Raw genomic sequence first — 18,693 nt, forward strand, 5'->3', positions numbered from 1 at the left:
ATAGTTGCGTTAATGACCTAGTACAGTATTTCGAAACGCGTGTGCCCCGTTTGTCGCGACAGTGCCAATTACAATTAGGGAAAGCGTATCGTCTCGGCGAGATACTTCATCGACCTCGTTCCGACCTCGGCTTCGATTCATTTTCTATCGAAGACATTGGCTGACAACGATTTATAACTAGCAGAAAAACGATGTCAAATTGAATTTTACGCTAGGTCGACGAAGAATACGTTGTTACAGCTCTTCATCGAATTAAATTTCTTACTAAAAATGTTAATCGTGCCGAGGAAAGACGAAAATCGATATTAAATCGACGAAATCGATATTGGTCGATAGATACGATACGGTTCTTTCTGCGTAACAACGAAGATTGTAAAAATTACACGAGCGTATCCACCATTTACTGTACTAACCTATTTATTACACGTGAATTGCCATTTATTCGAACAAATGGATAATTTTATGACGCGGGAAACCGTTCGCGATAATGTTGACGCGAAAAAGATATTCGTGCGCCTTATTAATTCTGAAAAGAAACAAATTTCTCGCAGATATTACGTTGTCAGTGATAACAAGTTGACAAAGATACGCGAAATAAGAAAACAAGTAATGTTATGGAAAATTTTCATTTTAACCAAGATTCGATTTAAATTTGAAATCGGAAAGCGAGTTACCTCGTAAGAATAAAAGAGTGAATGGAAATGAATACAGAATGGATTTTATATTTTAATATTTTATCGATTTGTTACTCGTGGCAGCAATATTCAGAAGTAAACGACTCAAGAATTCAAGCTTCCATGATGGTTTCGTCGGTCTTGTTGTGCAATCTAATTAAAGCGTCCTTATGCGGTTCCAGTTGTTAATTAGGCACTCTATCGGGCATCCGTCTAATTAGTAGCCTGTACATGTCTCAAGTTACAAGACGTAACGCTTGAATGGCCTACTTTGCAACCCCTTCGATTTCCTTTTGCACGTTTTAAATTTTCATTAATTCTTTCGCGATATCCTGTCCCTTTGTTAACGTTCACAATTTACGAAATAATTTCTGTATTCCGAGTTCCTTAAAAAAAAAACAAGCCAAAAGAAAATCTTTCGACGTACGTATTCTGTGTATAATTATTCGAAGAGATAAATGTATTCCTGCATCGGTATTGTATCGTTGTTCGGTAGATATTTACTATAAATTCGTTCTGCTCTTTTCTTGTATGTAACATTCGCTCGTGTCACGCGTTTAATCCCCGACTAATAGCGAATGAATTGACTGTCAAAATATCGTATAGGATATTTACGTTAAAGGTTCTCTATGTGTCACCAACAGGCAACGTCGCCCTCGAAGGTGTATCGTGTAATATTTTATTAAGTCGTCGTTGAAATATCGTACGAAGCGAATTTCCTACGTTAACGAATTCACTTTGTGCGTCTGGGAACGCGAGCCAACGAAAATGTCCGAATTCACGTGAATTCTTTACGACGGACGGGAGTTTGCGTTGTTGTTTCGCGAGTGAGAGTTTCGTTCGCATAGAGCAACGGAAGGGCGTAGACGACCCTAAACGAAAAGTCAAGTGGGCCAACGAAATAATTACGCGACGTTAAGCGATCCGTGCACGGAATACCGACGACAGGATTAATGTTTCGATTTCACAATCGGTGGGCGTGTTTGACGCCTGGCAACACGAAATCGATGTTTCACGTTTAAGCAACGACGATCCGTAAACGATACTCGTTCCTCGTTCGGACGAAAGTTCGTTTAATCGCTTCTCTGACGAATATTTCTCACTAATCGATCTAACGGTAACATTATCTTATTTCCTGGTATAAATAGTTAGAGACAGTATCGAGAATCGATTAAAATCTTCCTGTTCTAAAATTTATATCGAGCTTTTTACGTTACTTTATGTTACTTTTTTATTATTTTAATCACTATCCACGATTTTGTTCGATTATCCACCGACTACGTCACCCGAGTTAATTCGGGGCGGTAATTACGTAGTTGATGATACATTGGGATAGGGATAGTTATTGATTTTCATTATAACAGGGAGAAAATATTTCTATCGGTGTAATTGAGATACTTCGTTAATTTTGTTTCAGAACTAATTAATTTTCTTGCAAATTTTTATCTACCCTTAATTAAGATCTACGCACAACTGAATTCAGATTTAACGATGCATTCGATAGTTCTATCCTTGGCATTACCGACGTTTTAATTATCTTCGCATCAGGGTCGCAAACTTGCCTTTGGAATATAAAAATTGATCGAGACTTTTTATCGTACCGCTGCGAATTACGAATATAATTCTGTTAGCGATAAAACCTTGAATAATTCACTCTCGATGTTTTCTAAAACCTCAATATTATAGATTAATACGAATTTAACATGACCCGCGATCACGAATGGAAATGTAATGTTTCATTTACATAATTCCCTGACCATGCTTTTGTAGGTGGTACATGTTAAAGCCAATCGGTAATTCCTTGTTCAGTGAATATAAACCATTTCGCGCGTCCATTCGTATATCTAACGAGACAAACAAGAACGACTGCTGTAAATAATACTTTATACGATTGTTTTATTACCCGGCAATCACTATTTTTACGCATAGATGTTTGTAAAGTTTGAAAGTTTTGAATTGGTATTATTTAATTAAACAGAAAGCTCAATTTGCGTGGTCAATACGTCGTATTCGTTTGAATTCTATCTCGTTACAAGCGTTAATCATATTAAGTGTACACGAAACATTATTTCCGTGCTAAAATTTTAAAGGTAAAAAATTGTTACGTAATTCTATGCTTTGGTCAAAGTTTTAACTAACGACTATTATCATTCGGGATTTTGCAAAGCCTTTGGGTCTGAAGTGCTAGCAACAATTCAGCTCGTTCAAAATGTAGGGAAATACGTAAACCAAAATTGCAATTTTACATTTACAACAGAATGTTTCGCACACAAAACGTTCGTTCCGATCGCTGCATGTAATTTTCTATCATAAAAGCGCGAAATTGAAAAATTGTTCCTTCCCCTAGAGTTGTTTCCTTTTATAATTTCGTATTAAAATTTCTCCTGGCTTTGAAGTATCGTTATCTCGTGACAAATGTTAAGATCGTATTCCTCGCCGCTCGTTTGATCCGAATTCTCCGCAAATAGTGGAATTTCAACGTTTATATAATCGCGTCCAAGGCAAAAATGACGAGAAAAAAGCGTCGCTGTGTAATTCTCTAGTGGATTTGGGACAAAAAGCTACAATATTTTTACTTTCGTAACGAAGAATTTACCTTTCGGTCCGTTATACGTATCTCGAAGCTAAATAGGTGCTTCAACGTATTTCATACGCAGAACTATAATTCAGACGACTTTAATTGCGCAGTCGTGCGGCACGACATTGAAATAGAAGCTCCGACACAACAAGATTTAAGAGATCCGATTAATATCGCGCTAACGTTCAAGTGGCTATCCATTTCCTCGCCTACCGATTTCGTTGATAAATCAAATAATACGAGTCGCGGACAAAGAATCGTAATTTCATTTCTCTCGAGACGATTCCGTTGTTTCGTTGATTCTCGAATTTCTGTATATTTTCTTTCGAGTAAACATTTTCCCGTGCATTTTAAATTACAAACCGGCCAGGAATGTAATATTTTTGAGACGAACCGGAGAGAAGTATTCTACGTATTCTTTTGTTCGGAATAATCTCATTTCACTTCATGGAGCATCGGAGAACGAAACGCGAAAGTCCGCGTTTAACCGCATCGTGTTTGTCAGAAACGGGTCGAATTACCGCCCACGTCGTTCAATTAATTACAGAAAACTGCCCGTCACTCTTTCATCAACCCCCTGGATGATGCGTTTCAATTTGTTACCCCCCGCTGGTTTGTCCGGCTCCGCGCGTGCATCATTTTTAACTGGAAAGAAGAAACCAGAGTTCGCCTGTCCTCGCGTGTCAATTTTCATCGTTCGCGTGATTCGCACGATATATCGGCTTCCGACGAGAATTGGGTCTCTTCGATCGAGACACGTCGTGGACCCGTTGAAAATCGTTCTCGGAATGTTTACATAACCTATAAAATATTGAATCGGTAGCTATAAACCAAATAGTGGATCCCGGATTTGTTTGCGATTCCTTTGCACAGGATTTCGGACGTAACCGCGAATTCATTTTGCGATAACTAAATCAATCGCAAACATTTCGCGGATATTCCGTGGAAATCTTTAACGACGGGAATTTAACAACGGCGGCAAATATTGAATTTTGTTCAATTACCAAATGTACTCTAATTTTTGGTCCTTTTAGGTGATACAAATATTCCTACGCGTTAATCTGTACAACTTTTCAAACGAAATTATTTCTTGAAAGTGAAACTATATAAATTAAATACAAATTAATAAACGTGGTGATAAAATTTGTTGAAATTATAATAGCAACGGGTTCGAAGATACCCCGGAGGACGAATATTCTAAATGTGATATGAAAATTTGTAATAAAAAGTTTGTTAAGATTCGTTTAGTTGGAAAAGACACCAAAACTAGAGTTGGAACGCTTAGAAATTAAATTAAATTTATAACTTAAATTTCTAAATATTACCAACTTGTCCCATTTTAGGAAAAAGTTCTCTCTCTGTATTTAATTCCGTATTAACCCGTCATGCGTACATATATGTATACGACACTCGTGTTTCGATCATCAACGCAACACTTTTTAATCCTACGATATTCAGATACGAATAACTGTAGGGAGTTTCCAACGAGTATTTGAAAGCGTGGCTTGTGCAAAAACATTTAAAACCCGGTTGATCGCAAAAAGTTACCAGGTGGAAAGTATAAATTATGAGAAAATCTCGAGCGATTTCCAGGGTAGATATGAAATCAGCGTGGCAACCAACACGTTAAATAACTATAAAGAAGACGTATTGTCGATTTCAATACACTTCGTTACGACAAAAACGTCTTGCTTGCTGAGGAAGCACCCTGTTCACCGGAGACGCTGAACGAGGTGCCCTTAAGGGCGCTTGAAACGTGATGCAATAATTTTGTAAATGGGATTCGTGCCGCAAACGTGGTTGCATAACACTCGTCTTCTTTCTAGGAAATTGCACTTGGAGAACAGTTTTGCGACTCTCGACTCGCGGCACTCTTTACATCGGAATATTGCAAAATTTCGTAACGAATATAAGTACGTATTCATCGTGGCTCGTTAAGCGATGCGATAAATAACACACGAGTGGAAAATTATTCCCAATAACGCGAAAGTAACGAAAGAAAATTTATCGTGGAAAATATCGAATTCCGTACACAACGCGTAAAGTTAACTTGGCGATACAGTTTCGACGGAGAATAACAAACGAAGTCTACGTGCAATTTTCTGATCATTTGTCACAACTTTGATATTTTGTTCCACCTGTTGAGTTCATTGTTAGCTGTGCCCATACCGACATCAATAACACGACGACGAATAACGATCTACAATTGGTGCGTAACGACGAAACGTAGATTTTTTTTTATCGAGAAACCTTTGAAAAAATCTTTCAAATTTTCCAAACATTGCGAAAATAATATTCCGTTTTTTTTTCTTTTTCGCCCATTCGATCCAACACTGAATAATCATTTTTTTAACCGAGAAACGCGCGCTAATAAAATTGAAGAAAAAACAAAGCTCGAATAGCAGACACGGTAATAAGTTGGAGGAGAATTTGATATTTCCAGTAAAAGACCAGACGGTTGAATTTTTAATTTCAAAAACTACGATTCCGTGGAGACGACAAAATTCGTAGTCTTTGAATTGCAAACCGTGTGTCCTCGTTAGGAATGCAAAAAAGAATCAACAAATTCCGGAATATTTGTAAATCGCTCTTCAACATTCAAACGCGAAAGATGGAAGCTTCCTCGACAGAATTTCGCTCGACTAAAACTGACGTAAATACGAAGGGAAACGAGTTCTAGGAAAATTTGCGACGACAAGGCGAAACTGTGCACAGGCATCGAAATATTTTCTCTACGATGAAGCTTTAAATTAGCAACGGGATCGAATACATTGCAAATAGTATGGAATCTGGTGGGATATATTCGAATACTATATCGATGGTTTGAAAAGCTAAAATATAGCCAACTAATAATTCCTAAATAGAACACTTCGTACATCTGGTTAAATGCGATTCGAAACGTCCAATAATACCGGTGTAATAAAAATGTGCGTATCTATTTCAAGAATTGAAAGCGACATTGAAATGGCAGTGATAATCTCGCAAACAAAATTCAGTACCAACTATTATCGTTCCGATACAAAATTAAACCACTTTTTACGGGAATAACAATTTTTTTTTTGTTTCCTATAGTTCGAGAAATAATTGTACACCGAAACCAGACATACCGTACGCGCGAGACACGGAATATACTTTCTCTTCGTTTAATAGCGGTTTAATGTAACGTCGACGGTTGCTTTTACGAGTATTACTCGATTCCAGCGAGATAAACCTCGGGTATCGAATCTACCGATGTTCCTCAATGCGCATTAAACTCGATCTAATCGTTGTCCTAAGTGGAACCAAAATTGCGTCGAGGGAAATCGGATATCGCCATTTTATCCGATGATTTTCGACCGTCGATCTCACGAGTGCTGTAACATTAATTATAAAACAGCTCGAGGCTTTTCGTATCAATTACGTTACAGCTACGTGCAAACTGGGCATACTCCTCGGTATACGTATGCCGTTACGTATTACGTGTTGCGAATGCATGCGAATCGCACGGCCGTGAATTGCTTATGGGACCGTGGCCGATTTCCCCGAGCAATCCGAAGGAAATGAAATTCATGATTCAGTTTATGAAGTTGATTACGGAAAAATCTATTGGTCCACTCTCGCTTGCTGGACCTCCATTTCCCTTCGCCGCGAGCAACTCGTCGCTGAAAGTTAGTTCAGAACGCATCGTTCGATTACGCGCGGACTCGAAATAATTTGTAATTTAAATTCACCGGCGAGTTAAAGACGCATCCAATGACAACGTCGTTGATAAGTATCGATAATGCGGCTTATCGACGACTCCGTTATAAATACATTCAAGGGTAATTAAAAGGAACTTTGATCCGATTATAGGATAGAGTACAGAATAACGAGGCGACACATTATACTAGGTTGTTCGATAAGTTTTGTCGTTCGATAGAACTTACCGAACTTACGTATTATATACGTAAAACTTACAATACTTGCATCGGTGCACCATTATATGCAACTGCAATTTTCGTCTTAGATAAATACAACCGCGATCGACGAATCTCAATTATGCGAGATTTCATACTTTTGCTTATTTACCGAGCGAAAACTGTTAACGCAGTTGTACCAAACTAAAATAAAAATAAGTAGGTAGATAAACACATAACCGGCAATTTACTACCTGCTGTATTTTACTTCTGTTTCCATTATCGACACTTTAACGACGTTATCGTTACGTGCACCCCTCGATTGAATTAAAAAGAAAAAAAAAAACAAGACGCAAAAATGTTGTGGACGAAACTCGATAATGTTTTGTCGCGATGTCGTTACGAAGATTGTCCGGATAAACGGGATGTCCCTTTTCGGTGAATATACATGCGCGAGATGACCCGCGAGCCACCGAATCGAAGCTTTTACCTTTATTACGTAAGCTGTTTATGCACGCAAGAGCCGTATGTTTATTGCCCCGTGGTTGTAATTTATTCGTGTACCAACGCGCCTACCGAGCTAACAATGCTGAACCCGTGATTTGTATGCGCATGCGAATATCACCGTGAGGAATGTTTGCCATGGACTGGATCGGATTTTTGTCAAATTTTCCGCGCCATTTTCATTGCGTCGCGACGCTGGTCTCTGGGGCGCAACCTAGACAATACATTTTAAACGGCGGAAGATACCGCGAGGAAACATTTTCCCCGGAAAACTCTTACTTGAACGTTTTTATCGCGCAGATTATACTGATCGCAACCGAAACTTGCTCTTATACCTAACCTCAAAGGTAGGTTAGGTAAGTGGTACAGATCGTGGGATAAAATATTGAATAAAATATAGAAGAATACTTAACTCTGAAATCGAACGAAACAAATTTCGGAAGATACTAATCCAACCCGTACCTAACCTCAAATTTCCGTGGTATAGAGTAAAGGAAAAATTTTAAATCAAATTTAGTAAAATAGCCAGTAACGCTGTTTAATATTTGAACTACTACTTAAAAGTTAGATTCGATAGTACGGTGTTCCAAAAAATCTGGTGCAGTTCTCGTTACTTTGATTCGCATTATTTCTATATCGTCTATCGAAATAGATTATTCTTTCGCGTCGATTGCTCAAAATTGCATTCGTTTCTCGATCATTTTAGAACGAGTTACGAAAAATGTTTCGGTATTATTACGCCTACATTGAAGCAAAATAAATAAATAGTTCGCCCAGTGCGCGATCCAGATTCCTGTCGGACCTCTTCCGGGAAATGGCGCATTTTTTGGGCGACAGATGATTCAAGAACGATAAATACCACGAACATAGACTTCTTCGTGTTCAGAGAACCTGCACGGTGTTTCAAACGCAAACGAACGCGTGAAATTTTTTTTCCTTGCAATTATCCTCGACGAATAAGAATGTTTCGAACCCACGATACGTTCCGGAACACTCGGATACCGGACCGATTCATTTTCATCGTCGAATTTCTCCCTTTGTACCCACACCCAATGCTAACATTCCGTTTCATTATTTACCGGCGTTTAATAAGCGCGTATCGTTAATACTATTATCGTTCCACCCCAATTCCGCGCGAGAGACACGCATCTGCGTGTTTTCGTACCAGAAACCCGTGAAACGGTGCTATTTATCGCGTGAGACGAGGCAGCTTAAATCAATTACCACGTGAGACTCCTGTAAACCGGCTCCGTCTTAGGCAGATGCATTTGTAATTGGCACCACCGCGAGCTGATGGCGTCGTTACGCTACAAGCGAGATTGAATCGTCGTCGTCGGGGAACGAAGACCCGTCGTTGTGTTCGGCTCGCTGGCACGGAATCGATCGCTACACGCGCCGGGCTAATTGATTTCGATCGATCGTCTCGCTCGACGAACCCCTCTCTCTCTCTCTGTCTCTCGCTCTTCGTCTCGAGGGATGCTACTTTCGATTAAAGCTTTGCTACCATAAGCATCTTCGAGGGGTGGATCTGTCCACCCTCCCTGTGTTAATTGTTCAAAGATTAAGAACTTATCGGTACCGTCTACACGACGAATAGAAAACTATACATTCTATTATATGAACGCGAGCGTATATATGCACGCATGTGTGTATATATATATATATATGTATATATGTACGCCAATTCCGTGATTCTTCGACGCATAGGCGTGTTACGTTCGACGTTAGGTCGGATTGCATCGACGGTCAATTTCATTTCCCAAGGGACCGTACGGTTGCTCGATATTGTCTCGAAATTCTTCTCACCGTGGTCGATTAGACGACTCGAATTACGATAAGTGAATTGAAATCGTGTCGGCCCGGGCAATGTCGCCGACTCGTGGATCCATCGATCGATTATTTCCGTCTCCGATCCATCGATTCACGGCATTCGAGTCCTTCGTCTACCGTACGGTACACGAACGCACGATGGAAAAGATCGGAGTGTCCTCGGGGAGCGTTTCGTGGAACGCGTCTAACCTCTACACGCTCGTGTACATAGCAGGTACATAGCGCGGGATAGGTGGCGCCAGCTTCGCACATAAAACAAACTCGAAATACTGATCACGAGTTTCTCCTCTTCTCCGTGCTAACTTGGAATTTTCCTTTCCGGAAATCGACGAGGAAACACCGTGGACAGAGATGCGACGAGACCGGTACACCTTCGAGGACACTTTTGGGACCGTGAACTATTCCGTCGTTGCTAATCCCGAGTTAACAGCCGCGTTAACAAGCAACCGCGTACTCGGGGATCTCGTAGGATATCGTAGTGGTGAGCCGTGGCCGCGTTCGCCCGGTTACTTTAGCGCCACGGGATACCTTGAAACCAACGACGACCGACACCGAAGAATCCTCCGGCGGACGCGAGGAACACCGGATCGGTGGAGTTGAGGGCCATTTAGCAGCTCTAAATTTAATTATTCTTCCGTCTCTCTCGAATCGATCGTTTCGATGACCGTCACAAAACACCGAGCAGACTCTCCGCGAACTCTTCGGTAGGAGAACGTGTACCGTGATAACGATTTACACCGATTTTTAACCGATACGCGATAACGATCCACGGTGACCGCGCGCAAATACGATCGTGAACGAAGAGAGGCGCGGAGGGATCGGTTTGGACGAGGATGGGGGTCGCGAAGACGACGGACGATAGTGAAGCGACAAGTAGCGCACGAGGTCGTGATGGTATGGAGGTGTGTGAAGCACGACGGCTCGCATCTCAACCGCGCGGCGGCTCGGAGTCGACTGGCATCCCGTGGGCTTCGACGCCTCCTGCTGGTCGCTCGGTGGTCCTGTCTCGCACCACCAGGCGCAGACGCCCCAAAACAATCGCCGGCCACGATCCGTTTCTCTTTCTTCGCCTCGTTTACGATGCTCTACCGTTCTTGGTTCTTCTCTTATCTCGCACTTTTCGGTCTCCGCTTCCCCCTCCCCGCCACTCCCCTTCGGTCGTGTAATTCATTCATGTTTATTCCTCGCGTCCAGCGGAGAGCAACCATCCCGTTTTCACGTTCGCGCCTTTCGTTTCGGCCATGCGGTTTACCGCATTCGGTCCAGGGTCTTTGACTCTTTGGTCAACGTTTCCTCGCAATCGCTTCCTTTCTTAGAGATTTTGCTTTCGGTGAAGACGATCGAAGAGCTGTACAATGCTACAGTTTTTGGCACAGTTTCAAATCATTTCGAAACTTTGTACATATTAAGTCGTCCTATAAGTTCGTGACGTTTATTATTTTTTCATACAAAGTAATATTTTAATCTTATTTATGCAGCTAACGCGCGTCCAACGTTGGCAGTATTCCTATTTTCTTCGAATGTCTATGTACACACGATTTTGACACGTTTAACATTTGCGATATTTCTCGTACCGACAAACTCGTTCGCGGATAAAAATTTCCCTTCCGAAACCACAAGTCGATAAAATATCTCCATAGACGACACAAATGTTATTCGCGGCGTTTGTTGCTCGTTATTCGCACGCGTGTACATTTAAGAAGATACTGCGTGCTTTACGAAAACGACGGCCGAACTCGGAATGCAGATATAATAAAAGTTTACACAACGATTATTGTTTCATCTTGCGAGGTACGGTCATTGTTGATGTCCCGGTGATTCTCGTTTTAAACTGAGCCGGCGCAGCTCATTCTACTTAAATATTCGCAACTGATGCGATGTTATTGTCCGTTACTAAACACTTTCGTAATACGAATGAACCATTTGGAACCATTCTCTTTTGACAAGAGTAGCGCATACAGAACTTTAGTAGCACTTGCTGAAAACACAGTTGAACAGCAATGTAAATTAAAATGGCAGCAACTCGAAAACAAGGTTAAGTACGACGAATGTTTGCGCGAACTTTCTTATTATTTTTGTGTACGGAATACATCCCCGACAGTATTCTTAGGTTCGCGGTACTTTCTTTCGGGTAACCGTATCGAAGCGATGCCGAGTTTCCTTTCGTCGTAAAGCGATTACAAATGTACATAAATACGTATCAATAATACCACGATAATATCTCATCTTTCCGAAGTGTATATCACATCAACGACGAATGCAATAATGCGAAAGTAGAGAATTCTGTTCAAGTTACGAAGATATTTAACGAACAGTTACGTTCTAATGGCCTATTTATTAAAAGCAATACGGACAATTAGCAATTCCTGCGATACCGAAGTCGATACTCGTTCGCTGAAAATTACAATGCTTTCGAAATCTCATTATCTACAATGTACATACTTGTATATAGGTTATTGCATTTAAATATTGTAGCGATACAACTCCATTATGACTCTTCTTCTTACTACTTATTATCGTCTTCGCGAAACGAGAACTTAATTCCATAGAATACTTCCTACGAGTTTAATTGTTTATATTCGAGCAGTCATATCGAAGCATCGCGAAAAAATAATTATCCCCGTCGTTTGAAAACCAAAGAAACGATAAAGATACGAATTTTACGAATAATTATAAATTGCAAAGCAGCGAAATAATTCCATTCGATCGATCGTCTACGCTAAACTGCGCTTCGTCTCGGGAAATGTTCTCGAATTGCCGGTTCCCGATCGTTTGATTAAAAATATTTGCACGCGCGTGAAACAGCTCGCTGCTACACCGTGCTTCTGCAATTGTCTCGGAGCATTCCGTTAGAAAAAGCTGCCCCTTTGTGTATCTCATTGCTTTAAAAGGAGTTTCGGTGTCGGTTTGCAAGCGCGACAATAAAAATGCCTGGCTCTTTTTTTAGCCTTCCGTCTTCTTTATTAATTCCTTAGCCTGCAGATGTCCTCTGTTCTTCGCGTCGAACGACCGACCGTTCGCTTATACGTACGTATATGTGCCACGTGCGCCAGACGGTCGCTCACGTTCTTCAAGTTGCGTGTTCACATTCTTTGTCTCGTACACGGGGAACACACGTACGTAAACACGTATACGTCGCTCAGCACCGATCTTCCGGGAAATCGTTGGAAAATTCTACGCGAATCGATCCCTCTTTCGCGCGTTGAGCTCGCGACGACGCAACTTTTATTATTGCATTACGTATGCATGAAGTATGCTCGTTCCCGCGATTTCACGGTCAGTTTTCGAATTCGTTCCGTGACGAGTTACAGATATTTTCAATGCGTTTCGCGACGAGTTACCGGATCCTTTCTCGCTCGCAATTTATTACCGGATCGCGTTCAAAATCGAACGAGAACGAGTTGGATCGCGACTTTGAGAATTCGATGATACGCAAGCGATTCGATTCCATCGCCCGAAGGCGGCTACTCGATACGATCGATGCGTCCTCGAGCTTTCATCTCCATCGTGGTCCCGGGTAGCTCCAAATTAGCGAAACTTACTTTCGTTCGGTCGGTTCTTCGTTGTTCTTTCCCCGGGAAACTTTCGGTGTCGCTTTCTAAGAGCTGTTAGAACTTTCTTCGGATAGTGTTCTTTGTTTTTCTTTCCAGTTTCGGAGACCGTTCCACAAATTTCTGCTTCGTCCTCACCGACGAACATATCGTTCGAAACAAAACGTATACTCCCGGATTACGTTTCGTTGGTTTTACACTTACGTAAAATTTCACTCGTGATATCGAACGGTTTATACGATGTCTATTTTTATTCCTCTTGTCGGATTTTTCATCGTAGGCTCCTCCATTGTGGAAGACGAAGCGTGATTCACGCGTACGAAGAGTATCTTTAAAATGTATTCGCGGTTGGAAAGTATCTCCTGGTGTTTGGCCAAATGCGTCCATTTGCATTCAATTTTTACCGCTTTCGATGGTAAACACGATTCACAGATTCGATGTATAATATATTTATACGCGCATATATATTTATATTTATCTACACTTTGAATAATATTCATTAAAAACTTTGTACATGCGCTAATTTTTTGAAAGGCGAAAAGCAAAGAGAATTTCTACGCTAAAAATTTACAGGCAAAACATTCTTGTTACGTTCCTTTTCATTCGTTAAGAACCAAGTCATTTTTACTATTATTACTCTATCAGTGCTACCATTACTTTATTATTACCGTTCTTGTTTATCTTTATTATTAATGGCTCGACGAATTTTCCATTTTACCTCGTCCGTTCGGTACAATGGTGACATTCACGGTACGGGTGAATTCTCATAGGGCCAACGCACATAATGATTTATCGTTCGATGACTCGATACGACGGGGTACAATGATAGTTATCCCGACTTATCGCACCTCGTTCTTCCCCTAGACGTAACAAGCCCTCGTTCTACAAATCTTATCGTAACGTGGCAAATCCGATCGTTAAAAAAGACGGTAGCTCGTTGCAACGGTGTCAGTATCTTGGAAGAAGACACAACTTGTCCAATAATATTATTAACGAACGAAGAAATACATACTTCTTTACCGAAAATAGAATTCCGTTTCGCGTTTGCGTTTCGACGCTTTTGTTTCCAAGTTGAAATCTTTCGAAGAATCTTCTCGAGTAATTACCGAATACGCGTTGCAATCGCTTGTTGCAATCGGTATCAAAGATTTATGGCATGTACGAGTTCTTCAACAACCGCGTGCGCTTTACAATTATTATTTGAACAGTCGTACCAACCGTAGTTGTAGAACTTATCGTATCATAAATCGTTACGTTCAGAACTCTCGTAAGGGCGACGGTTCGTGACGCTGCTTCCGTTTAAGTCCAATATATCTGCACGTGTATTCGTAATGAACCCTTACGTTTCGAAGCGAACCGAAGCTTGCGACGCAACAGTGACATCCATAAAATAAACTTTCACAAGTGAAAACACCGTTCTACTTCCCTCGGAATATCAGTCGCAAGCTCCATGTACTTACTATATTTTACGACAGAAGTTCATGTCCGCTAGTAATTTCGTAAATGCCGCGAGCATCGTTGTAACGCAATTTTCTTAACGATCGTTATTACCTCGGGCACTAGTCCTCCGATGCTCAATAACACCGTGTCCACCTAACGTCTTCTTTTCCTCCGCCAATCCGTTTAATCCACTTTCGTATCGGCTCGATAACAAATTTCCCGTGTAACGCGTTAAAATTTATTTGATTTGTGTCTACATACATTTTTGCAACCAACTTCCTCGCTTCGGTAACTCTCCGTTTAATATTTTTTAAAATTGAAAAATTCGAACGTATCGCGCTCCGTTGGTTTAAATTACTAACGAATTTAATTATGAACGACGACTGACCGTTTTACCTAAATATTAATTAATATTTGAACATTTTTGTACTTTGTAGTTTTGTCGTAGCGTTTATTTTGAGATTATATAAATCTCGTTTTATTGTACGACTCGTGGTTTTGCCTCTCGCCGACTTTGTAAGGGTCGGCCGAGACAAAGTGTCGAAGATAAAAAGGATGTAGTTAAAACAATCTATTATTTATAATTAGTACAATGGATACGCAGTCGGCCGTTGTCCACTCGGATTCCGGGAAAACTATCTTACAAAGGCCTAGCCACTCGATGCGTGGCCCTTTGCTGTGACCCGCGTTGTTTGGGTGACCACCGATCCTCTTGAGTAGCCGCTCCTCGTGGCGTTGTCTTCTAACGGCCTAGCTGCCCGATGATTGATCCTTGCCGCGTCCCGCGTCGATTTTGCTGACTGCCGATTTCCTTGAAAATAGCCGCTCCTCGCGGCGTTATTTTCCAACGGTCTAGCCGCCCGATGATCGATCCTCGCCGTGTCCCGCGTCGGTTTTGATGACTGCCGCTCGTCCGCTGTCCTTCTTTGTTGGAAGAGAACCGCGAAGTCCCAACTGTCCGTATTTTCCCTTAGGCCTTGCAGAGACAATAAATATGGTTGCTTGCGGTGTCAATAAGTTGACCTAATTCTTCGTGGGAGTCACGAGCAAGCACGGGTACATCGAATAATCCCTGCAGATGAAATTGTATCAACGCGTTCGAGTCTTCGTAACGCTCTTGCAGCTTTTTCCACGCCGACGGATAATTGACCTCTGAAAACGCGATCGCTTCTACGACGCGCTGCACTGCCGGTTAATGCTGCTTGCAGATAATGGAATTTTTGTACGCTGGTCAATGCAGCGTTATCGTGTATCATAGATCGGAAGGTGTCGCGGAATTTCACCCATTCCCCGAACGCGCCACCGAACAACGGAAGCCTGATCTTAGGAATATTAACACCTAACGTCGCGGTGAGTTCACTCGGATCGTGGAACAGTGCAGTTGCGTGTGATATCGCACTTGCACTGCCACTCGTAGTACGCGTAACCTGAGCAATCAATTGCCTCGCCGTAGCGATCGCGGAATAGTATGCTTCGTTGAATTGTTGTTCTTCGAAGTCTTCCTTCGCGACTTCTTCTGGGCCATCGCCTGTGAATTGGTCGATTTCCATTCGTAGTTCTGCGTATTTTTCGTGCAAAGGCTCGGCCTTTTCTAATTGAATTCGAATTACTTCGACGTTAGAATCCGCGTCACGTGCCTTGATAGCGTTCGCGAAGCGCGTTGCCGCCCTTTTTATCGTTGCTCTCTTTTTCCTTAGGCTCTCAATTTTTTACAGTGCGCGGTACAGATCGAATATGCTTAAATAGTAGGAGTGAATGGGAACTCACCGTTTTTGCTGAAAGAATGTACGAACTAGTGCAGTTGAGTCGCCGCCCTCCGTGACAGCGCGCGGCTACACCGTTCAAATGGGATGTCTGCTTGCTGTGCTTCGTAGCCTCCTTGCGAAGCCCGGGTAGTGTGGAGTTCAGTGGTACACGCTCACCCTCCAAGACCAGTTACAGCTGATGCTGCTCTGATGCGTTGCAATGGTGCGTTGATCACCGAAGATATTGCTCGCTGCTCGAGCCACTTATGCCGATGATTCAGAGTCTTCCGAATTGTCACAGTTTAGTTGCTTTCACTTCAAGATCTCTCGAAGCTCGAACTCACTTACAACCGCTTTACCATGCTGTATCCGGCTCGAAGGACCATATGGTTTTGTCTCTCGCCGATCTTGTAAGGGTCGGCCGAGACAAAGTGTCGAAGATAAAAACGTTGTAGTTAAAACAATATATTATTTATAATTAGTACAATGGATACGCATGTAAGAAAGCGATGGTTGTAATTTCATCTACTCGTGAGCGTAAAGTCCGGGCGCACCCGCGTTATGCTTAGTCGACCCGCTTATCGGCGTCGATGCTAACACCGTAGCGTATAGACTCGAGGGTTCACTCCCGTAGTGTTAATGGTTCGACCTGTTCCTTCAGGTCGATGGTGTAAGACTGCCGATTTCTTTCGGCCACATCCTGGAGGAAAAGAAGTCGTCATTCCCCCTCCATGTGGGCTTGGTGCCGTGTGCCTAGTGTCGCGTGCAAAACCCAATGACTAGTCCACGTGGAGTGCAACTGCGTTGCGTCGGCCGTTGTCCACTCGGATTCCGGGAAGGCTATCTTAAAAAGGCCTAGCCGCTCGATGCGTAGCCCTTTGCTGTGTCCCGCGTTGTTTGGGTGACCGCCGATCCTCTTGAGAGTAGCCGCTCTTCGTGGCGTTGTCTTCTGACGGCCTAGTCGCCCGATGATTGATCCTTGCCGCGTCAAAAATTTTATTTTGTAAAGAATATGGCTATAATTTTATTTTATATACCCACTAATTCACATGGTACGCACTTGCGAATCCAGCTCGGTCCTGCTGGAACGAAACGGTAAAGAGCGTTCGGTCCGCAAAGGGTTAATGTTTGAGCGTTGCCAGTAATTCCACAGTTTGTTATTTTCATTCGTCGCGAAGTCATCTCTTGGTCTATCATCGAACTCTCTCGCGATGAACATTTATAAACGTAAAACACTCGATACGGAATAGATTCTCGCGTCTTCGCGGAGAAAGGAAAATGAAAAATCTACCAAAAAGAGAATAACACTGTTCGAAATCTTGCGTAAGATGCGTTGTGTATTGAAACGTGTTCGTTAATTTTGTTATCGCACGTTTGGCAGAATGCAGTCTCTCGAAATTTTTCAGCCACTTAGAGGTTAGGTTTTGTTCGATCTTCGCGAAGTTATACATTCACTCGCTATTATTGCGAAAAAGGTTAATCCAGGCGTGAACAAAGAAGACACGACGATCTTGACCGAACGTTGCTAGCTAGGGTCGCGGCTAAACTTGGGCAATCTTATCATAACCGAGTGCTTTCTTTACGTGGCTCAGTTCGCTCTTGTCGTTCGATAAATTTCATCGTTATTTAAAAATCTCGATCCCTTTTTACGTAACTTCGCATTTCTCCAATTCGTAGAATCCCGTATTTAAAGTCTACGACGAGCCATTGTAGACAGAACTAACATCGTTGCAGAAATTATAATAACTAGCTCGCGTTGCTTCTTTTTCGATCGTATCGATCTTGTGCTATAAAAATAGAACAAATAACATATTGCGATCAGGTCTTTCCGTGTTCGATTCGTAGCCGATATTTAACGACATGGCGATAAAAATATTTCCTTATTCCAGTTGGTAGAAGGAAGATTTCTGTCACGGAGGGTTTCGTCGAAAGTTTCCACGCTTGAATCGTTGCGTCGTATCTCTGTGCAAAACTGTTCCTTTCCTCGTGGCATTCTGATCCGTCGAAACAACGCGTTGTAGCGCGGAACGATAACGATTATAATACGACACAGTTTGTTCGGTGAAGCCACGTGTCTCAGAGATAAAATGCGTTTTAGGCAAAGCAAGTCTACGACCCAGTTTCTCTCTTTCGTTTCTTTGGCAAGCCAACGTCTGCTTTGCGCGCATGTCGGTCTTTGTCAACCTTCGGACTTCCATTTCGTTGGATTTTTCAAACTGCGTTCGCGTATTGTCCGATAAAGTCCGCCGTGCTATTTGAATAACACGATTCAGAGGCTTGGCTTTTGAATACATCAATCGTGCATACGAAAAAAAAATCTTGAACGATGATTTCTGGATAAATCGTCCTTTGTGTCTCTTGTAACGACTACCAGCGAACTATCCGAGATCGATTTGCATTCTGCGCCGACGTCCAAAGTACCAGTTGCTTCTTATTTATTTATTTATCGATGGAAAACTCTCGGAATGTAAACGAAAAATGTTCACCGACTTTAAC

At 42.0% G+C, this 18,693-nt stretch overlaps 1 protein-coding gene across 1 annotated transcript in view; it reads right to left on the bottom strand.

Moving 5' to 3' along the window:
• Positions 1 to 18,693, bottom strand: part of Slo2 (slowpoke 2) — a 236,665-nt gene that overhangs the window by 194,443 nt on the left and 23,529 nt on the right. The gene's annotated exons all lie outside the window — the stretch shown is intronic.

The sequence above is a fragment of the Ptiloglossa arizonensis genome, chromosome 11, assembly GCF_051014685.1.
Source record: "Ptiloglossa arizonensis isolate GNS036 chromosome 11, iyPtiAriz1_principal, whole genome shotgun sequence".
NCBI classification, from domain to species: Eukaryota; Metazoa; Arthropoda; class Insecta; order Hymenoptera; family Colletidae; genus Ptiloglossa; species Ptiloglossa arizonensis.